At 42.0% G+C, this 22,818-nt stretch overlaps 1 long non-coding RNA gene across 8 annotated transcripts in view; it reads right to left on the reverse strand.

Moving 5' to 3' along the window:
* Positions 1–13,129, reverse strand: part of LOC110562186 (uncharacterized) — a 102,835-nt gene extending 89,706 nt beyond the window's left edge. For 6 of the 8 annotated variants that reach the window (XR_009592435.1, XR_009592436.1, XR_009592437.1 and 3 more), the window contains exons 1-2: positions 12,909–13,129; positions 10,241–10,360 (exon numbers count right to left, since the gene is read on the reverse strand). This is a non-coding gene — a long non-coding RNA (uncharacterized LOC110562186). Of the gene's footprint in view, positions 1–5,074; positions 5,745–10,240; positions 10,361–12,908 lie in introns of those variants that run through there. The other 2 variants (XR_009592431.1, XR_009592432.1) reach the window with 2 other exon arrangements.
* Between the last annotated feature and the right edge of the window lie 9,689 nt (positions 13,130–22,818).

The raw sequence follows: 22,818 nt of genomic DNA on the forward strand, positions 1-22,818 counted from the left end.
TTTGTTTACTATTAAAATTAGTTCATACTAACATGAACTAGACTATTTTAAGATGATAATTGTGTTTCCCTAAAATAACTAATTATAAAATAACTCAAAAGCAATAGTGAAAAAAATCAAACCATCAAACAAGCCACTTATAAACACACACACACACCTACATGCACACACCTACATACATATACCTATCAGAACCTTAGAAAATAAAAACTTAATTAAGGAAGAAAAACAAAAATAATAACTGAGACTCAACTAACAGATGAATGTGATAGAAGATCAACAAGAAACTCGAAGCCTGAAGCAATATCATAAGCCTGGCTGCAGAGCACTCCACACAGTGATAGCAAAATACACATTCTGGAGGAGAATTCTTGTGTCAGACAACAAAACAATTCTCAATACACTGAATAGGATGAAGTCATGCAAAATATGCTCCCTGTTTACAAAGGAATAAAATCCAAAATCACTAACAGAAAAAACTTTAAGATATTTACAAAGACATGAAAGTTACACCGCACACTCATAAATAAGCAAAGAATAACTCACAAAGGAAATTATGGAAAATTCCCTAAAGTTAATGAGAATAAAATCCCAACATAGCAAAGCATATGGCTTCCTTGGAGGCAATGCCCAGAGGGCAACTTACAACTATAAATACCTACATTGTTTGAAATGGTCTCAAATTAATCACCCAACTTTTCATACTGAAAAACTAGGAAATTGTGTGCTGAGAAGATGAGTCAACGGGCTAATCACCTGCTCTTCAAGACTAACTCCCTGAGCTCAGATCCCCAGATCTAAGTCAAAAGTCTCCAAAGCAAGCACAGTGGCATCCCAGAGCACATATAGGGAATGGGAGACATCGAGCTGACAGTTTCCTAAAGGTACCACCCTGGCCAGTCAACTGTAGTGAAGAGACTAGTCTGGAACTAGATGAAAAGGTGAGGAGCCAGATTGCAGGTAGTCTTCTGACAGCCACACCTGTGTCATGGTAGGCATGCTTGAATTCTCACCCTCTCACAAGTGCTTTCATACCATACACACACACAAAATAAAAAATTGTTTTAAGAAGAAACTAGGAAACTAAACATTGTAGCATACACCTATAATCTTAGCACTTAGGAACTATCAGCAGAAGTATCAGAAGTTCAAGGTAATCCTTGACTGCATAGCAATTTTGAAGTCTGCCAATGTTACATGAAACTTTACCTCAAAAATGGAAAGTGAAAGAAAAGCTGTAAAACCATGACTGATAGGAGGAAGGATACAACAGAGACTGTGGTACAACCAATGGAGCAAATAAAAAATGACGAGCTTCTAACAAGAATCAAAGTGCCAAAACCGATTCAAAAGAAAGTGGAAAGTCTGAGCAAGTGTACTGTATGGAAAAAAGAACCAATTAGGGTGGGTTTTCAAAGTAATGAGATCTAAGAATAGCCGTGGCCTGATATCATGAACCTGGAAAAGTATTTGTTGGCACAGCAAAGGAGAACTAAAACAGTACATGGAATTAAGGTTTCTGATTAAACTAATCTTAAAATACAGGATTTTCTGAGGATATCCAGGTAATCAGAGGAGTGATCACATGGTCAGAGGAATGATGAGTGGAGTGATCAAAGAGGTGGTCAAATGGTCAGAGGGCTGATCAAATTGTCAAAGAGGTGATCAGAGAGGTGATCAAAGAAGTGATCAATCAGGTGGTCAGAAGGATGCTCAGGTTGTCAGAGGGGTTATCATGTGGTCAGAGGGGTGATCAAGGAGGTGATCAAATGGTCACATGGGTGACTGAAGAAGAGATTAGGTGGTCAGAGCAGAGATCGGTGGTCAGAGGAATGATCAGGGGTCAAAGTGATGAATGAGGACTCAGATCTGACTTTGGCTCTGAAGATGGAGGAGGAGGCTGAAAGCTACAGAAGGAAAGCTGCTTTCAAAACCATGACAGGGCAAGGAGACATTTCTCCACACACACTGTCAACACTGCTAGTACTTGATTTTAGTCCAGTGAGACCTGTGTCACACTTCTAACCTTCAGAACAAAATAATATATTAGCATTGTGAAAAACTAACTTGTGTTCATTTGTTACTGCTGCTACAACAGAAAGCTAATACACAGAGCATCAAGCCAAAAGGGTGAGGTCCCAAGGTAACCTCACCTGAAGGAACAAATGCCACTCCTGAACTGGGAAATGAGCAGAAGCTAGGGAAAATTTGAAAAACACACTAGGAAGCCCTGGATGATCTATAACAGACTATTAATAAAAGTGGATATTAAATGGGGAGCATGGCTTAGCACATAACATGGCTCCCATGTAAGCAAGCATGTGACAGCTGGGTAGGTGTGGTGGTCCTCCTGCACTTCAGCCATCGGGAGCCTAAGACTCAGCAGCATGCTGGCTAGCCAAGTTAACATAACAGACAGGGACTGAGAAAATCACCTGTAGCCACTCGGTACTCACACACACGTACTCACACATACTCATATCCCCTTATGCATGAAGATGCTCACAAACAAACACATGCACATCACACACACATGCAAAAATAACAATAAGTAACTTGAAAAGTGTGAATCTCAGTGTTCTGCTGGTGAAGCCTCAGAAGGGATGGACAGCATGGTGGAGATAGTATGTCACCTTGGAGAAAGCCTACATCATCATTAGTAGGTTGCTGGCAGATTGAAGGAGAAAGCTATTAAACAAAAAAGAAACCAGGATTTGATGGTTAGGGGAAACTTTCAGCCTTTCCAGATTGCAAAATATGCTAAAATTTAATTTATTCACTGTTGAGAGAGAAAAGCCTGCATGTCTGGATGTACAAACACTCACTAAAGACTCAGAACAGCAGGAGGTCAGAGTCCTTAGTCACACTTGGCAGAAAAGACTCTACAATGAGGCTGAGTGACTGTACAGCTCCCTCTGTCTTCTTGGCAGAAACCAAAGAGAAAGAGGAAACAAACGAGGAAAATTTTGGAGGATGACCCCTGAAAGAGTGACTTCTCTATGGATATGACATGTAAAGGCCCATAACGTTCTTTAAAAAAAATTTAACTGTCATCCCAAAGGGATGACAGTAAAAATGTAAGAAGGCAGCCAGGTGTAGTGGCACAGGTCTGTAACCCCAGCACTCAGGGAGGAAGAAGCAGGTGGATCTCAGTGAGTTCAAGGCCAGCCTGATCTACAAAGAGAGTCCAGGACAGCCAAGACTACACAGAGGACAACGACAAAGTAAAAAGGTTGTTGCAGATCTCAAATTCTCCAGGCAGTAAACAGGCTGAGAAAGCTACTACACTGTAAAAGAAAGGGACACCCAGAGCAGAACTGTCCCTGGAGACTAGAGTTGAGAGTTATTAAGAAATTATTCCTGAGCCTTGGACCCTGGTGGAATTTGCTGGTTTAACTTTTATTTGCTTGGGACTGGTGGCTACTTTTATTTCCTTCCATCTCCTCCCTTTTTGAACAGAAACATTATGATCTTAAAATCTAGCACATAGATCCCAAGAACTGTCAAGACAGAAAGTAAGAGCTAAGCTGTCAAGACCTAGATATTGTTCCAGAAAAGCCCCTAAGTGTACTGACCTTGCTCTTTGGCTTCTGTCGTTCTGAATCTTGCTAACTATATAACTGAAGCGTGACAACCAGGATGTAGGTTTTGTGCATTAAAAAAAAAAAAAAAAGGTCTGTAAAACTCAGGGGCTGCATGATTTGGGCAAGTTCCCCATACAGCTGCCGGCTGGCATTAAAGACTTTCAGCTTTGAGCGTGTCTGTGTGGTGGTCTCTGGTGGGCCTACCTTAAAACATCATACCTGCAGTGTTTCTTTTTTAGGTGACCTTAGAGACTTCAGCTCTCAGAGCAAAGAGCCACGATCTGTACCAATCAGTTATGCCTGCTGAAAAACACCAGTCAGGATGAAGCTTGCTGACTATTGACATCCTAAGGGAAGGGGTTTGGGGAGGGTCACCTGACCCTCAGATGAGTATCTAGCCAATCCTCTCTGCCATCTATGTGCAATTCTGCCCTAAATACATATAGCCATGTGGGCCTAGGGCAGGGGCTTGGACATATAACTGAAGAAGACTGGCTAAGAGAGGCTCCGCTGACGTGGCTATGGGGAAGTCATTATCCATGCTGGATTCAGACAATGCTGACTGACGCTTCAGGGTCACCCATGCTCCGACCTATGACCCTCAAGCATGCTCTATAAGCAAACCAATACACCCATGAGCTCCCAGTGTGATTTTTAGTGGACTCAAACTTTAATTTATCCCTGGGACCTTATGGAGGTGCAACACCACCAGAGGCTGACCTGTAGCCTACCTGCACACATGCAGAAGGAACATTTTTGAATAAGTGGCTATTGCCAATAAAATATGGACAATAATCAAAGACACAGCAACGCTTTCTTCAGAAAGTTCACAAGGAATTTTGTTTTGATTGTATTTGTAAATAGGTTTATTTATTTACTCATTTATTCATTCATTTATTTCAATGTGTGTGTGTGTCATGCGGGAGGTCAGTCAACAGCTCCATGGACTTAGGCCTCTACTTCTGCCCTTACATGGGTTCTGAGGATCAAACTTAAGTGGCCAGGATGCTGCAGAAAGCACGTATACTTACCGAGCTATTCACTGGCCTCAAGAAAATTCTGAATATCAAGAAATTTACATTTCAAGTTTATTGAAATAAATGTGTACAAACTGGTAAAATCACATATTCATGTCCATGCATGTACCCTCAACCTTCCCAACCTGCACTCGGATTTCTACATCTGTTCTCTAAATGCAACTTCAGATTTATGAAAAGCCCCCAGCTGTTCTGTGAAAAGATAGATGTTATGCCGGGCATAGTGATGCATGCCTTTAATGCAAGCACTGAGTTCCAGGGCAGTCTGATCTATGCCTAATGAGTTCCAGGACAGCCAGGGCTACACTGTGACACTCTGGTCTTTTCTTTAAACAGATATTAAGAAAAAACATGAATGAGAGGGGTTATAGATACTCTAATCATAAATTTTCATATACATTATTAACTTAAACTTTTATATTTGTTCAGTTCCAATTGCAACAGGCTCACAAATCAAATGTATAAGAATATTTTACTTCAAAGATGCAAAATGATAATTATTTTCTCAAAAAATTAAAAACTTGCAAAATTGCACACTGAGAACTAGTTTCATACATGAGTTCTGTATCTCAAAATGTCATCTAACCTGACAGCAGCATCGGCACAGGATCTTCCAGAGCCAAGGCAAACTTCAGTTTTACTCACTGTTTTGAGGATTGAAAATTTTACAAGTCTCAATGCCCGTGACACTTGTCTACTAACTGAACAGTCTTCAGAACCTCAGAGCTCTACCTACTCATAGGTGAGATCGTCCACGCCTGATCCCACTGCACCTCTGTTTTTAGAGTCTCAGGACTCGTGCACATTTCTGTGAACTTGGCATCAGTTAGCAGGTTGAACTTGGCTCATTCATGAATCCTGGGTGCTCCTTCTCTTTGCCCCTCCTCAGAGCCTAGGATGTAGACATTCTGCTCCAGCTGCTCTTCCATCTGTCCCACTGCAGTTACACAACCTTGGGCCTCTGTGTCCAGCCTTTGGGAAGCAGAAGTGATTTTGACAGCACTGACTGCTAAGTTCCTGGGTCAGTAGCTTTCCATCGGTGTCCCAAGTGCTTGAGATATTTTGTAGAGAGAAAGGCCTTTTCTGGCTTGCAGCATTAGAGCTTGGCCCTGTTGCTTTGGGGCTGTGGGAAGGCAGAGCACTGTGGTAGGAGCGTGTGAGAGAGCAAAGTTGCTCACGTTGCCGCCAGGATGGGAATGACAGAGGAGGGACAGATAGTGGTCCCACTACACTCAGCTTCTTAATGTATCCAGATGTTTCTTATAACACCAATGTACTCACTAAGCCTTTCCCTCAGGGGCTTTTAGAGGACGGTCTAGACACAAACTGTAGCAGTTCCCATGATAACCTAATGAAACGACTACAAACGTTCTCTTCAAAAGTAAGGCCTTAGAAGTAATTGTCTGTTAGTAGTCAGAGAACAATGCCTGAGTGATTTTACATGAATTAAATCTCTCCATTCTAGATCTTATCTCATAAAATAAGAACTTGCTCAGCTAAGATCTTAGTACCTTAGCTTATGGCATAAGATCAACTGTGGTTCAGGGGCTACTTTGGCAACTGCTACAGATTACCCCAGCACCCACGGATGAGTATAAAGTTGATGCACCTTGATAACCTGTTTGAAAAACAGAATTTTAAGATTGAAAGTTCTGCCATTGTCAAAGTGCTGAAAATCAGTGGCTATTGAATGCTCAGCTATAATGGGAAACCTCTGTAACCCTTCTCAAAACTCACAAAATATTGCAGAAGACAGGTCAGAAAGAACATAAGAGCTGGAGGAAGGTGTAAAGTGTTGGGGAATCTCATCTTGGGTCTGACTCGATCACTGTACTCTTGAATCCACAGCAGCTGTGATTACAAACTGTACAAGATAGGAGGGATTCATGAGGCCCAACCCTCCTGGGTAGCTATTAGCAGTTAACTGTAGCTGGGGGTAGGGAGAGATTTTTTTTTTTTCTTCACTGATACCTTGCCCATGCTTCTATAGATAATCTATCCCCTGTGCTTCTGCAAGTCATCCTAACTAAACTGCTTGGGTAACACACCTCCCTGAAAGGACAAAATGATAGAAGATGGAATAGTTGGGGAAAGGAAAAACCAGTAGAAATGGAAGAGGACAAGAGATGGTAATGGGGGTGGATATGACCCAAAGACATTATACACATGTATATAAATATCACAATGAAGCCAAACATTTTTATTATACATGATTAAGCTAAAATATTTCTTGAAAAATTCAACCATTATTTTTCAAACAAACAAGAAATCTCATATTAATTTCACTGCTGGACTAAGAATCAGTCAACATGACCAGCGCAAAGGGAAATTGCCAGCACATTATTCAGAGTTTATTTTTATACACTTTAGGTTTCTTTAAGCTGTATTTTGTATCCAAACCCCGTCCCATCCGTCAGCTACAGTCATTTGTTAACTCCATCACAAAAGCTCCCTGTCATCTCTGGACAGGACTGCGACAGCTTCCAGAACATCAGTTCTGTCAGCAACACTCACTTCTTACCAGCCTACATAAAGTCATATTAACTTAACCAGACTAGAATAATTCTTACTCTGTTAAGATCAACCTCTAGGCCAGACCCATCCTCGCTCTGAGTTTTTCTTCAGGGTCCATGTCAAGGACTCTCTTTCTTACTTTTTCTCTGATTCTTTGATGACTTGGTTTCCAGAAGCCATGATCAAGAATATAAACAAACACACACCTTCCCCTCAGTTAACACTCCATTAACTTTGGAGGTGAACGGTATCAGAGTTGTGCTTCTGCTAAACCTTGCTGGCACATTCAGGTCAATCCTCCACACTTCTATGAATCCCAACTATTTTTCTTGAGCACATTAAGGCTTCCTTTTAAGAAAGCACTCCACCAAATGACTCCTTAGGGTCCCAGAAGGCAGGGTATTTAACTTACCTTTCTTAAAGGATCCAAATATTTTGCTTTTCTTTTATGATTATCTTGTAAGTCACAAAAACTCATGAGCACTGAAGGTGGAGAGTGTGGTACATTTCAAAAGCAGCTGTACCAAGAGCTTTCATTGACTTACACAGAAATGGCATAGTAGGTCTCAGCATTTGCTGACATGCAAGCTCGATTAGCCTGTTGTAGAGTTATATGTAAAGCCAATTAGACTAGGCAATCAATTGAAATGGGTAAGAGATTTTATATTATGGTGAGAATCCATGGGTGAGTGGTAAAGTGTTTAACAGGAAAAGGAAATGGGGGTGGGGAGTAGAGTAAGACAAGAGAAGGGTTGAAAGGTGAGCTAGTGGGAAAGGGAACAGAGTCATTTTAAATGTATTTGAAGAGTCTTAGGAATTTGTGAAATGAGAAATGAGAACTAAAACTAAAGGCAGAGGCAGCCAAGGTTGATCTGTCTCCATCACATGTGGGCTAAGAGCACTGGTTGCTGTTGCAGGGGGCAGGGGTTTGGTCCCCACATACTGATTACTTCAGTTTCAGGGGATCCCATGCTTCTTCTGACTTCTGAGGGCCACAAACACACACACAGTGCACAGACATAGACCCAGACACATAAACATACAAATAAAATAAATATTTTTAAAAGAATGCTCATCATAAGTTGTGTCTGCTAAAGCCATGGACTGGGTGAGATGGGTAGAGAAATAATAAAAAGAAAAAGGAAGAGAAAGCTAATCTCTAAGACTCACAGTCAGACTTCTGTCTATCACATTTAGGCACGTCTGTCATTCTAGAAGGCTGAGCAATAGTGGCTAGTTTAGATTGACAGAGTAAGACAAAGGCTGGAGCGAAACAAGAGTTCAGCTAAGGAAGTCCTTCTATGCTCAGCTCTGTCACTAAAAGTTGAGGTACTAATTAAAACCAGTCGGAAATTCAGTAGCCAATGCACTCTAAGAGAAGAAATAGCTACTTTTGCTAAAATTACTGAAGGGAACAGAGAGTGGTGGGTCACAGGTCTCCACTTCTCATGCCAAGTCCCTGGATTTCTGGTAATAAGTGTCTCTGATGCTTAGTGCCAACAGAGACTGGAAAAATTTACTAAGTTTGAACTCTGACAGTGAAATTGTCACTCCAACAATCCACTTTCCAAGGAGGGCTAATCAGTAGCCAGGGCAGGTTTATGCAACATTCTGATATGTATTACTAATTGACTGCAGGTGTATCTCAACTCAGCATCACAAATCTGCTCCCTTCCTAGCTTTTGAGGTCGTAGGGCAGAAAAAGGCTTTGCTTAGTTGATGTCCCTACAGTCTAGCCCACAGACTGAAAAAGAACAGTTGCTCTGCAATTATATAACAAAAAAGTATGAAGTATGCATCAAATTCAGCAGTTAGTAAATTCTGTAAAGTTTTCTTAGAGTTGAAGTAGGTATGACTTTATCCCTCTTTTATGTAAAAAGACAAAAATTGGAACAGCGATTTCTTGAGAAATAACGTTTTCACCTTTTTGGATGCTTTTTAAAACTAATGAAGAAAAATGGGAGGGAAATGTGCTGACAGAGCATTATATGGTACCAGTTATTTTCTTAAAAGTTGTTGGTGGGCCACAAAGGCCAGTCAGCTAATGACACAAAGCTCTCCAGATGATCACCTGACTTCAGAAACAAATACATCCATGCACAGGAAAGAAAGCGCATGCTGAGTTCTATGTTCCCATTGAAAAGCTGACTATTTCAAATGAAAAAGCCCTCTATTTCAAACTAGTAATGCACAAATGTAATTATTCTCAAAGTAATTTGAAGTCACCACATTTTGTACAATGCCAGCCATCCACTGCTGCTGAGACTCTTCTGAAGACAATGGCTGGCTATCAAGTATAATAGGACCAGACGCAACAAACAAATTAAAATGTGTGTCTTTGTCCAATGATACTGTTCCAAGGAAGGTAACTGACGGGGCAATTAATGTCTGGGAACAGCCTCTTTAAAGATTAAAAAAGTGATTGCTTTGTCCTGTCAATGGGAATATCTAGTTTAATGTGCTGAGATGTTCACACTTTACATTACATTTCTGTGAAACACTGCAGATGAACGCACACTGTTTCGAAACCTACCCAGTCATAAAACAGAAGGGTATTTTGAAGCCTTAAGAGACAAGTAAGAATTTCAACTTGCCGCTCAAAGCAATGCATTGCTGCTTATGTGACATGGAGCCAGATCACAACCTCCCCAAAGCCCAATTTGACTACAAAGGATGATACTGATACTGATTTGTCTTGAGAGAGAGAGAGAGAGAGAGAGAGAGAGAGAGAGAGAACAAGAATACCAATGGTTTTGTCATATTTACAGATGTATCATCACCTTCAATGGTACTGGGCTTCTAAATGTTTCTGTGAAAAGAAAGTCCACTGCCCAGAAGTCAACATCTCTTTACAACTAAGTGTGCTCACTAGACACACTACATGACAAGCTCTAGTATCCACACTGACAGCTCCCAAAAGGATTCGTCTGTGTAATTTCAAAGAGTTTTATTCCTTTTTCTATTTTTTTATGCAGGTGGACACATAGAGGCAGAGCCTGCCATCACCAAACCTGCATGCTTGTATAATATATACGTTACATGGCCCAGAACTGCCTTTCCTTCAATTCTAAGCCACTTATATCCACATTACAGTTTCATACTGACCTCAGCTTGACACTTCAGCAAGTCTGGAAATCAGCAAGTTGCTTCCCAAACTGTCATTTGAAAATGTTCAATCCTGGGGGTGGGGGGGTCCAAGCTGGCAACAAACAGTGTGTACCAAATCTAAGGGGCAGGAGATCAGAGACCGCAAAAACGGTGAGTAAATAGGCAGCTTGATCCAAAACACTGCCTTTGGTACTTCCTGAACTAAAGGGGGCATCCCATGAGTTGGGGACAATCATATTCAGCCCCCCCCTCCACAGCTGTCCCCCAAGACCAGGAGTCACGAACTGTGAGTCCCCTACCCTTTCCACATACTCGAGCAAGTGCAGGCCCCCAATTCCAGGGACCTTCCACTCCACCAGTCAGATATCGGATCCCTCTGCAGCATCTGGATTCCTGGGACAGCATCCCAGCCTCCAAACCATGGTTCTACTGGTCCCTCTGTGGAGACCAGGTTGACAATACAGAATACTAGATCCAAGATAGCAGAAGGCAGAGGAATCTGAGTCCTGGGAGCACAGTGTCTGGTAGGCCTGTAAACTGCAGCTCAGAGGCCTTCTGAAGCATTGGATCCCCCACGGCTGCTACCTGAAGTGGAAATCTCCACTCCCCCCACCCCCTGCCGCCATCCTTCCACCCACCCCCATGCTGCACACTCACGCTCTGCCCTTCGAGGCACCCATGCCCAGGTCCCCTGCCCTCCAAGGTACCTGTGCCTGTGGCCCTCCTACTCCTTTCCTTCAAGGCATCCAGGCATGCTCTGGTGCCCCTGCCCTTCAAGGCAACTGAGCCTATGCCTTGCTGTCAAACACCCCCTCACATATACAGTGTGGCTGCATCCTAACACCAAGATCCATTTGTGTTTCCCTGGACCTCTCTCATCATCCTGAAGACTACTCCAGACTCCAGACTCCAGAGACAGGCAGATTCAATCTTTGGTGCACGTTCCAGGAACAAACAGCGAAAGCTACAGACCAGGTGGGTAAAGGCCAGAATTCAAACACAATCAGCAAATAGACTAGACCAGAAAAAAAAAATTCCACATAATATCAAAATACTAAATATACAGAACAAATATTAAAAGTGGCAAGGTAAAAAGGCCAAGTAACATATAAAGGTAGACCTCTCAGAATCACACCTGACTTCTCAACCAAGACTATGAAAGAAGGGCCTGGACAGATGTCATGCAGATAGTAAGAGACCACAGATGCCCATGCAGACCACTATATGCAGCAAAAGTGTCAATCAACATAGATGGAGAAAACAGGATATTCCATGACAAAACCAAATTTAAACAATATCTATGCACCAACTCAGCCCTACAGAAGATACAAGAAGGAAAACCCCAACCAAACACAGTCAACTACAACAAAGAAAACACAGGATATAGATAACTTCACAACCACAAACCAAAATAAAGCAAACACCCTATCACCACCAACTCCACAATAAAAGGTACTAACAATCACAGATCACTAATATCTATCGGCATCAATGAACTCAACTCTCCAATAAAAAGACACTGACTAAGAAGATGGTTGCAGAAACAAGATGCAACATTCTGCAGCATTCAAGAAACATACCCTAGCAACAAAGACAGACACTATCTCAGAGTAAAAGGCTGGAGAAAAGTTTTCCAAGCAAACGGACCTAAGAAGCAAGCTGGGGTAGTCATCTTAATATCTAATAAAACAGAGTTTCAACCAAAGTTAATGAAAACAGATGGTGAAGGACACTTCATTCTCATCAAAGGAAAAATACCCAAGGAGGACATCACAATCCTGAACATCTATGCCCCAAATACGAGGGTACCTGCATTTATAAAAGAAACATTATTAAAGCTTAAATCACACATTGTTCCCAACACATTAATACTGGGAGACTTCAACATCCCACTCTCACCAATGGACACATCATGGAGACAGAAGCTAAATAGGGAAATAATGAAGGTAACAGAGGTCATGAATCAAATGGACCTAACAGAGCTCTACAAAACTTTTTACCCAAACATAAAAGAATATAGTTTTTTCTCAGCACCTCGCAGAACTGTATCCAAAATTGACCATATAGTTGGCCACAGAGCAAACCTCAACCAATACATGAAAACTGAATTGACCCATTGTTGTATATCAGATCACCATGGACTAAAGCTACAGCTCAACAACAACAAAAACAACAAAAGCATGCACAGACATGGAAATTAAACAACATACTGTTCAATGGTAACTGAGTAAGGGATTAAAAAAAAAAAAAAAACAAATTAACAACTTCCTAGAATTCAATAAAAATGAGGGCACAAGATACCCAAACTTATGGGACACCATGAAAGCAGTGCTAAGAGTAAAGAGATTCAAGATGTCGGCCCCGGGAGGACACTCTGACCAGCAGGATCAGCACAGTGACAGGCAGACTCTGGGACCTAAAACACCAGAGATTGTGTTTCCCAGGTGAGAGGATACCCCATGGTGTGGGATTCAATCAGTTTCAACTCACCCAGCTAAACCGCAGAAGAGGTCCTGGTTCTACCAGGCACTTGGCCACCAGCCCAGAGTCACACACGGCATGCTCTGATCACTATCCCAGACTGAACTGTGGGCCCCACAACACTAGAGACTGGGATTTCCAGTCGAGAGAAAACCCCACAGTGCAAGAAACAATCGGGACCAACCTCAGGTCATCCAGACAATCCCTGGAAAAGACCCCGGGGGCCAGAGGGTGCCCAGCAGCCAACCCAGAGCCAGATACACAGGCACCAGCACAGAGTCCTGCCTGCACACCTGACTCACTGCCCCAGATAGAATTATGGGCCCCAGGGCACAGAGACTGAGTTTCTCTGTTGGGTGGAAACCAACAGTGAGGGGAACAGCAGGTCTGACCTCAGAGCAGTCAGCCGAAACTGCCCCCTGGGAAAAGTTCTTGGGAAAAGTTATCAAGTTTTGGCAGACACCCAGGCGCCCAATAACCACCAAGGTGGAGCATGCGCACCTGCGCCTGCATGTTCTACTCACCATCCCAGACAAACTGGTGTCCAAAAGCACAGTCTGGGTGTCCTTGTTGGGAAGAAACCCCACAGTGGGGAGATCATCAGGTTCAACGCTCAGGACACCCAGCTCCAGAAGACTTTCTGGGTTCACGAAGGCTCTAGGCTCTAGCTTTCTACTGCAGGCATGAGCTGTGCTCACCTGCCATTGATTACCACTAGGGCACAGGGGAACACAGCTGCATCCTCTGACCTACAAAAGCCTGAGAGCCATTAGAGCAGCCCTGAGAAACTGCTCCAAGGTGAGACAAGTTATCCCTAGATAAACAACAAAACTGCGGGATTCCCTGGTTCTTCAAGAGGGCTGCAAAAATGCCTTAAGAGCAGCAGCTGCAGCTCACTAAATTCAGAGCAAGAAACCCAGCAGCAGGGCAGCCATCTCCAGAATGTCTCCTGATGAGAGAAGAGCTTTCCTGAACACCACAGTTACCACACAGGTCCACATGCCTATGACAATTCCTGAGAAGCACCACCATTCAGTTGACCATACCCAAAAAAGCTGAAAAGATCTCCTTCAGAACCCCGCCAAGTGGATTCTCCCCACCCCAGGACCCAGCAGGCACCCGAAATTAACAGACAACACCTGAGACAGCCAGATTGGTAGAGGCCAGCAAAAAACACAATCAACAAAAGCCAAAGCAATATGGTATCCCCAGAACCCAGTTACCCAGGGGCAAGTAGCCCTGGACAACCTAACACAGTGAAATTCAAGAAGATGACCTTACATCTATGCTTATGAAGAAGTTAATGGAGGAAGCAAATAAAATGCATAAAGAATTGGAGGAAGATATAGTGAAACAAATTATGGCCATCTGTAAAGAAATACAGGATGCAGCCAAACAGTTTGTGGCTTTCAGAGAGGAAATTATTAAATCACTGAAAGAAATAAAAGAAAGAAAGGAATGTTCAAACAAACAGGTGAAGGAATTGAAGGAAAAACAGGAAAATGGCTAAGATAAAAAAAAAAAAACTCAAATGACAACACATGCTGGAGAGGTTGTGGAGAAACGGGAACCCTCCTCCACTGCTGGTGGGAATGTAAACTTGTACAACCACTTTGGAAATCAATCTGGCACTTTCTCAGACAATTAGGAATAGTGCTTCCTCAAGATCCAGCTATACCACTCCTAGGCATATATCCAAAAGATGCTCAAGTATACAACAAGGACATTTGCTCAACCATGTTCATAGCTTTATTCATAATAGCCAGAATCTGGAAACAACCCAGATGTCCCTCAGTTGAGGAATGGATACAGGGACTGTGGTACATTTACACAATGGAATATTACTCAGCAATAAAAAACAAGGAAATCATGACATTTGCCAGTAAATGGTGGGAACTAGAAAGATCATCCTAAGTGAGGTATCCCAGAAGCAGAAAGACACACATGGTATATACTCACTCATAAGTGGATATTAGACATATAATATAGGACAAACACGCTAAAATCTATACACCTAAAGAAACTAATCAAGAAGGAAGACTCTGGCTAAGGTGCTCAAACCCCATTCAGAAAGGCAAAGAGGATGGACATGGGAAAAAAGAGAAAGCAGGGAACAGGACAGGAGCCTGCCACAGAGGGCCTCTGAAAGGCTCTACCCTGCAGGGTATCAAAGCAGATGCTGAGACTTATGGCCAACCTTTGGCCAGAGTGCAGGGAAACTTATGAAAGAAGGGGGAATAGAAAGACCTGGAGGGGACAGGAGCTCCACAAGGAAAGCAACAGAACCAAAAAGTTTGGGTCTACAGGTCTTTTCTGAGACTGATACTTTAATCAAGGACCACGCAAGAAGATCACCTTGAACCCTGCAAGATGTAGCCCATGTCAGCTCAGTCTCTAAGTGGGTTTCCTACTAATGGGAACACAGACTGTGTCTGACATGAACTCAGTGGCTGTCTCTTTGATTTCCTCCCCCTAATGGGGGAGCAGCCTTACCAGGCCACAGAGAAAGACAATGCAGCCACTCCTGATGAGACCTGATAGGCTAGGGTCAAATTGAGGGGGATGAAAAAGTTCCCCTACCAGTGGACTTGGGTAGGGGCATGGGAGGAGATGAGAGAGGGAGGATGGGATTGGGAGGAGAAGAGGGAGGGGCCTACAGCTGGGATACAAAGTGAATAAACTGTAATTTATATAAAAAAAAAGATAATTTTTTTTAAAAGTTAGATACTGGAGAGAGAGAGATAGATGGAGAGATGACTCAGCAGTTAAGAGCACTGGCTGCACTTCAAGAGGATCTAGGCTCAATTCCCAGCACCCACATGGCAGCCCCTAACCTGTCTGTAACTCCAGTTCCAGTGATCCAACACCCTAACAAAGACATACATATAGGCAAAACACCAATGCACATAAAAATAAAAATAAATAAATTTTGAAAGAAAGACAAGCAAAAAGAAGGCTGTCAAATTATTTCTCAATAGACATGCAGCCATTTCCATGTATTGACTACTGTGACCATGTTTGATTTGAATTAGTTAGAGTAAGAACCCAGAGGAAATAATGATGGCTCATACTTGAATTTTCCTGCTAACATTGGCATATGCATACAGTATATACCAAAGCCAAGTGAAGGAAGAGAATCTGCCATGTCCACATTATGGGTAAACATAGCTGATAGCATACTAAATGAAATGTCATTTAGTATGAAGGATAAATGCTGGGTGGCTCTGCTTACATGGGGTATCTGAAGTGGTCAAACTAGGGCCTGAAAAGATGGTTCAGGGTTTTGGAGCACTGGCTTCCTTTCCAGAGGACTCATATTTGGTTCCCAGCACCACACGGTAACTTGCGACTGTCTGTAACTCCAGTTCCAAAGGATCCAATGCTGTTCTGGTTTCCATGGGCACTGGACAAATGTTGTATAAGCAAAACACCTGCACACATAAAATTATATTTTTAAGTAGTCAAAGTGATAAGAGGCCAAAGTAAGAGGGTTCAGTAAGCAGAGAATAAGTTTTGTCCTGTCATGCTATCGGAGGAGAAAAGTAGAGCAGAGGAAGGGGAAAGTGAAGACAAGAGAGAGAATGTGGAGCAAGTGGGATTCACACGTCTAACACTTCCATAATGAATCCCTTTATTTCAGAGGATTAATATAACCTAATACAAATGAGGAAATGTTGCAGCTGAGCAAGATGAAGAGGCTCTTACGACCTGCTGCTGTGTGCACTTAAGCGTGCTGCAATACTGTAGTGCACAGTAGAAAAAGATGAGGAGAGCTGAGGCAGGGCAACCATGAGCTTGAGTGCATAACAAGACCCTCAAAAAATCAAAATAATTAAATGTGTGTAAAAATTGAAAGCAAAATAGGAAAGCATGCGAAGGGTCAGTGGCCACTATGCCACATGGGGCTCCAGTTATATAAGTGTCATCCCCTCGCAGAGTTATGAATGACAGTTGGGGCTTTGGGTACACACAAACTTCATATGGAAAAACAAAAAACCAAGAATAACAAAAGCAATCCTCTACAATAAAAGAACTTCTGGAGGTATCTCCATCCCTGACTTCAAGCTGTATTACAGAGCAATAGTAATGAAAACGGCATGGTACTGGCATAGAAACAGACAGGTTGATCAATGGAATCTAGTCAAAGACCCAGAAATGAACCCACACATCTATGAACCCCTGATTTTTGACAGAGATGCCAAAACCACACAATGAAAAAAGACAGCATCTTCAACACACGGTGCTGGTCTAACTGAAAAGAGATTCATATTTATCACCTGCACAAAACTCAAGTTCAAGTGCATCAAAGGCCTCAATATAATACCAGACACACTAAATCTATTAGAAGAGAAGGTGGTAAAGAGCCTTGAACTCATTGACACAGGAGATAATGTCCTGAACAGAACACCAACAGCTCAGGCTCTAAGAGCTACAATTAATAAATGGGACCTTGTAAAACTGAAAAGCTTCTGTAAGGCTTTTGCCTTACACTGTTGGCTTAGCTTTTTCCCCAAACCAATTTTATTTAGGGTCCTTAAACACCTTTATCTCCCTTCCAACACCCTGACCTTAGAAGATTAATAGAGAAAGAGGCTATAGACCTGTTTCATCTATTTTCTGCTGATTGGGGTCTTTAGGGGATTTCGAAACTCAGTCATCAAGATACCAGCAGTCCAGTCCAAAGGCCAACATGAATCAGCACGATTCAAAGGATCAGAATAAGTCAGAAAAAGGCTCAGTTGGATTGCCCCGAGGAGTTTTCTACAAGGTTTCTCTCTGCAAAGTCAACGGCTGAAACACAAAGATCAGCGCAGCAATGTCAATCCAAAAGGCAATGTCTCCCTGTGTGTGGGCTTCTATATATCTCCTCTCCTCAGAGTCTACCCACAGAAGTTCTCAGCTGGCCAAGTCATGCCCCTCGCAATGAGAGAGCTCACAGCAAAACATTGTGTGCCCTCTCACAAGCCAAGCTCCAGCAAAACATCACATAACTCAACTGAGTCTTCAAATAAACCAAAAACTTCCACTTTAGGACACTGTCAATACAATGAAATGACAGTCTACAAATTGGGAAAAGTCTACCAATCCTGCATCTGACAAAGACTAATATCCAAAATCTACAGAAATATCAAGAAATTAAATACCAACAAACAAAATAATCCAATTAGAAAATGGGGTACAGAGCTAAACAGAGAATTCTCAACAGAGGAATCTCATATGTCTGAGAAGCACTTAAGTAAATGCTACATATCCTTAGTCATCAGGAAAATGTAAATCAAAACAACTCTGAGATTCCATCTTACTCCCATCAGAATGACTAAGTTCAAAAACTCAAGTGAGAGCACATGCTGGCAAGGATGTTGAGAAAGGGGAACACACTTTCATAGCTAGTGGGAGTGCAAACTTGTACAACCACTTTGGAAATCAATTTGGCACTGTCTCAGAAAATTGAGAATAACTTTACCTCAAGACCCAGCTATACTACTCCTGGGAATATACCCAAAAGATGTTCTACCATACAACAAGGACATTTGCTCAACTATGTTCATAGCAGCTTCATTTGTAATAGGCCAGAATCTGGAAACAACCTAGATGTCCCTCAACCAAAGAATGAATAAAGAAAATGTGGTACATTTACACAATGGAATAGTACTCAGCCATTAAGAACAAGGAAATCATGAAATTTTCAGGCAAATGAAAAGAACTAGAAAATATCCTGAGTGAGGTAACCCAGACCCAGAGAGACACATATGGTACTCACTTATAGGCATATTTTATCCATATAGTACAGGACAGACATACTACAAGTCACAGATCCCAAAAAGATAAGTAATAAGGAGGAACCAAGGGAGGTTGCTTAAATCTCACTCAGAAGGCGAAATAGAACAGACAGTGGAATGGGCTGAAGAGAGGAAACAAGACAGGAGCCTAGTATAGCTGTCCTCTGAGCTGTTCTACCCAGCCACAGATCAAAATAGATGCTGAGACTCACAGGCAAACATTGGACGAAGCCTAGGGAGTCTTGTGGAAAAGTGGAGGGAAAGATAGAAGAAACTGGAGGTGCCAGGAGCTCCACAAGAAGACCAACAGAGCCAACTAAACAGGACCCAAGGGAATCGCTGAGACTGAAGAACCAACCAAGCATGGACTGGACCTAGGCCCCCTACACAGATGTAGCAGATTGGCAGCTCAGGCTTCATGTAGGTCCCCTAGGAAAGGGAATGGGGGAGATGTCTCTCAAATGGACTCTGTTTCCTGCTTTCTGATCACCCCCACCCATGGGGGTACCTCTCCAGGCCAGAGGGGAAGAGGATGAACTAAGTCTGATGAAACTTAATGAGTTGGGGTGGGGGTGGGGGCCTCCCCTTATCTGAAGAATAGGCATCAGGGAGAGGAGAACAAGGAGGGAGGTAAAATGGGGAGGAGAGGAAGGAGCAGGCTACAATCCAGATGTAAAGTGAATAAATAAGTTGATAAATTAAAAAAAAAAAAAACCAGCACTCCTGTAATCCCAGCACTCAGGGAGGCAGAAGCAGGCAGAGCTCTATGAGTTCAAGGCCAGCCTGGTCTACAAAGGGAGTTCAGGATAGCCAAGGTTAAACAGAGAAACCCTGTCTCAAGTAAAGAGAGAGAGAGACAGACAGAGACAGAGACAGAAACAGAGACAGAGACAGAGAGACAGATAGATAGATAAAAAACCAAGATGGGGAGTGTGCTGATGGAAGCTGGGTTGATTCTTTCCAAAGGCAAGCCAGAAAATAAGCTACAAAATATTTACCTATCACAAACCAGCTTACTATCACTTAGAATGAAGCATCTAGACAGAGATGCTCTTTATCCATCTCAGTGCCACAGCAAGACTCAGAGGCAAACAGAAATGATTAGGGAGGAACGAAACGGCTTCATCACCAGATGTAAGGCTAACTGGTAAAGGCAACATCTTTTCCCATAAGGATGTGTGATAGAAAATCTTTATTTACGATATTGGTTTCAGTGATCATTGCATTAATTAGAACCTAAAAGTCACATCTTGACATTAATCTTTACTTAAAAACATTGCATCCTGAAGCACAGCGGTGGTAGGCGGAAGCAGCTAATCAATACTGTGCAGATTCTTCTAACACACAAAAATAAGAACTTGGCAAATAAATGGATTTTCTGTCTTGTCCTCCAAATCAATAGGTCAATTGGTTCTGACTCAAGTATTCAATATATATTAGTCTTAAAAATAATAGACTGTTTGGGCCTAGTTGTATGATACATTTCAAATAAGTAAGCTATGTCTATGTGCTATTGGAGACAAAAAAAAATCTAAAAATGATTGGAAGAACAATTCAATAATGAAAAGACAGGATCATCTCCACACATTATCATATAAATATTTTTTCTGTTTGTTTCTAATTCTCTCATATGCTGCTGTAGCTCTTGAATATTTTTTCTTTGTCCAATGTGTCTTTCACACACCAAATTCTCCAAATCTTTTCAAATAATTAACTAAACATTGAGCAGCAATTTGTTCAGCAGACACTATTGTAAATACTCAGGAAGAAGACAGAAAAGTTCCTGCCCTCAAGAGTTTACATTCTACTGAGTTTACATTCTACACAACAGCAAGAAACAGCAGTAAATGCAACAGACAGTGGAAAATAAAAGCAAATATGATCAGGAAGACTGCTACGGTCGTGTGAGAAGTTCACAGGGCTGCCGTGTTAGATCTCTGAGCCTGGCTGAAGATGTTAGTGGTTTAGAGCACCTATTTCACTTGCTGAGGACCAGAGGTCAGTTCCCAGCCCCTCCATTAGGAGGCTCAGGACACCTGCACCTTCAGGTGCAAGAGATCCAGGGCCATCTTCTGACCTTTTTAGGCATATGCATTCATGTGAACAAATACACACACACACACACACACACATACTTTGAAAAATATTAGAAAAATAATTATAAACCCAAAGAAAAACGACATAATCTGACTAGGAAGTCTTCAGAGAGCTCAAATCTGAGCAGACAGAGAAAAGGGAAACAAGCTGGCCAGTTAGATGCCCCTTGGGGAAAATATTCAGGGAAGAAGCAATAAGTAGAGGGGAAGCCCAGAGTCAGGAGATTGCTTGTGCTTTCATCAAGTTGTGGTTATTGCTGTTGTTACTATAATAAACTATCTTCAGTCTGGTGAGTTATAAAGCACTGAAGTTGTTCTAGGACTGTGGAAAGACAAGAGCATGAAGCAACGCTTTTGGTAGTTGTCTTTGGTTTGTCATCTGTGGAGGAGACAAAACACAGGGGTGACCTTGTGAACAGCAAACAGCTCCCTTGATAATGAGCACATGTGAGAAACCTATTCATCCCTCTCTGTGGGCTAAATAGCTCTCGGGGCTTTTCTAAACACTGTTACTATGGAGGCCAGCTTACAGTGAAGTTTCAGGGGAAGTGGGACAGATGACAGCACATGTATATCCCAAAGAGGAAGACTGCCAAGTACAACTGTCCCACACAGCAGGACTCAGAATGAAGGTTCGTCAGAACTTCCCTGACCCCACTCTCATCTTTTCAAAGTTCTACCTCACTAGTCCCCCTAACCCTTTTGGGCTTACTTTCCACCCTTCATTCTAGAAAAATTGCCAAGGTATCTAATTTCATTGGCTTCTAAATGTGTCTATGTGATTCCAGATCTGTCTCAGTAGGGACTCAAGATGGGTTTTATTTCTGAGTGAATGAGTTCAGATGGCTTTTCATTTCTTAAATACCTTTTTACAAAGGTATTTTTAAAACCCTATATTATATTAGTAATGAATAAGATTATTCATTTAATTACTCATAATTATTCACTTATTTTTTAAAACCCTATATTATATTAGTAATGAATAAAATCAATGTCTACAATTTAACTGTTAATAAATAATCTCTTTTATGGGGACCTTGAACACTTATTTACTGTCATGGGGGCTATGGTGATTTGAGTGAGAGTGGTCCTCATAGACCAGTAAGTTTGAATCCTTTGAGGTTTCAAAAGTCCACACCAGCCCACCTCTCCGTCCCTCCCTTCCTCCCTCTCTGCAGATCATGTAAAGCTCTCATCTACTTCTCCAACTCCATTCTTGCCATCATGCTACCTACTACCATCATGCTACCTACCATGATGATAACGGAATAACGCTCTGAAGCTGGGGACATGCCTCCAATTAAATGTCTTCTTTAAGTTGCCTTGGTCACAGTATCTCCTCAGAGCAATAGAGCAGTGACCAAGACAGGGACATACACCACATTATTGAGAGAGAGAAAAAGTAACCTATGACATGATACTGTCTTTCTTTAGAGAGGAAAAACCCTAAGATATATACCATCATGTCGGTGATGACTTTCTCTGGCAATGTGATGTCAAGTAACCTACTGGTGTGTTTATGCGGGTGAGTGTTTATTTTCATGCATGCACACATATATTACATGGATGCGCACCTCTATGCATGCTTTGTAGAGTCCAGAAGTAAGCATTAGGATATGAGGTGTCTTCCTCAGGCTATCTCTACCTTATTCTCTGAGGCAAGTTTCTCACTGCCCCCGGAGCTCAGTGATTGCTAAACTAGCTGGCCTGCAAGCTCCTTGGGGCCCACCTGCACTGGGCTTATAGGTGCACACTGCCATACCCAGATATTTACATGAATGCTAGGGATCAGAACTGGGGTCCTCACGCTTGCACAGCAAATACTTTACCTATTAAGCCATCTCCTTCACCCCTTGTGTTCTTCTATAGTATTACATATTTCAAACAGTCAATATTGCTATTTCTATAATTTGTTTTAAAATAAGCAATGCTATTCATATTTCACAGATTTATTATAAACTGGTCTAAAAAAGCCAAATAGTACCAGCTATTTAGATTGAAACTAGATTTCTATGGCTGAGTAAAGCTACCCATTCTTACCCATCTTTGTTAAATTCATTTATTCGTTTATTTATCTGGGGAGCACAGTTGCAAAGGTCATCAGGTTTGGCAGCAAGTACCTTTACCTGTTGATCCATATTGACAACCAGACTCTCACCTCTTGTACACTACTGACCTACTTTTGCTGCATCTATAGGCCCTAGGAAAGAAGAAAGCA

The sequence above is a fragment of the Meriones unguiculatus genome, chromosome 6 (genome assembly GCF_030254825.1).
Source record: "Meriones unguiculatus strain TT.TT164.6M chromosome 6, Bangor_MerUng_6.1, whole genome shotgun sequence".
NCBI lineage: Eukaryota > Metazoa > Chordata > Mammalia > Rodentia > Muridae > Meriones > Meriones unguiculatus.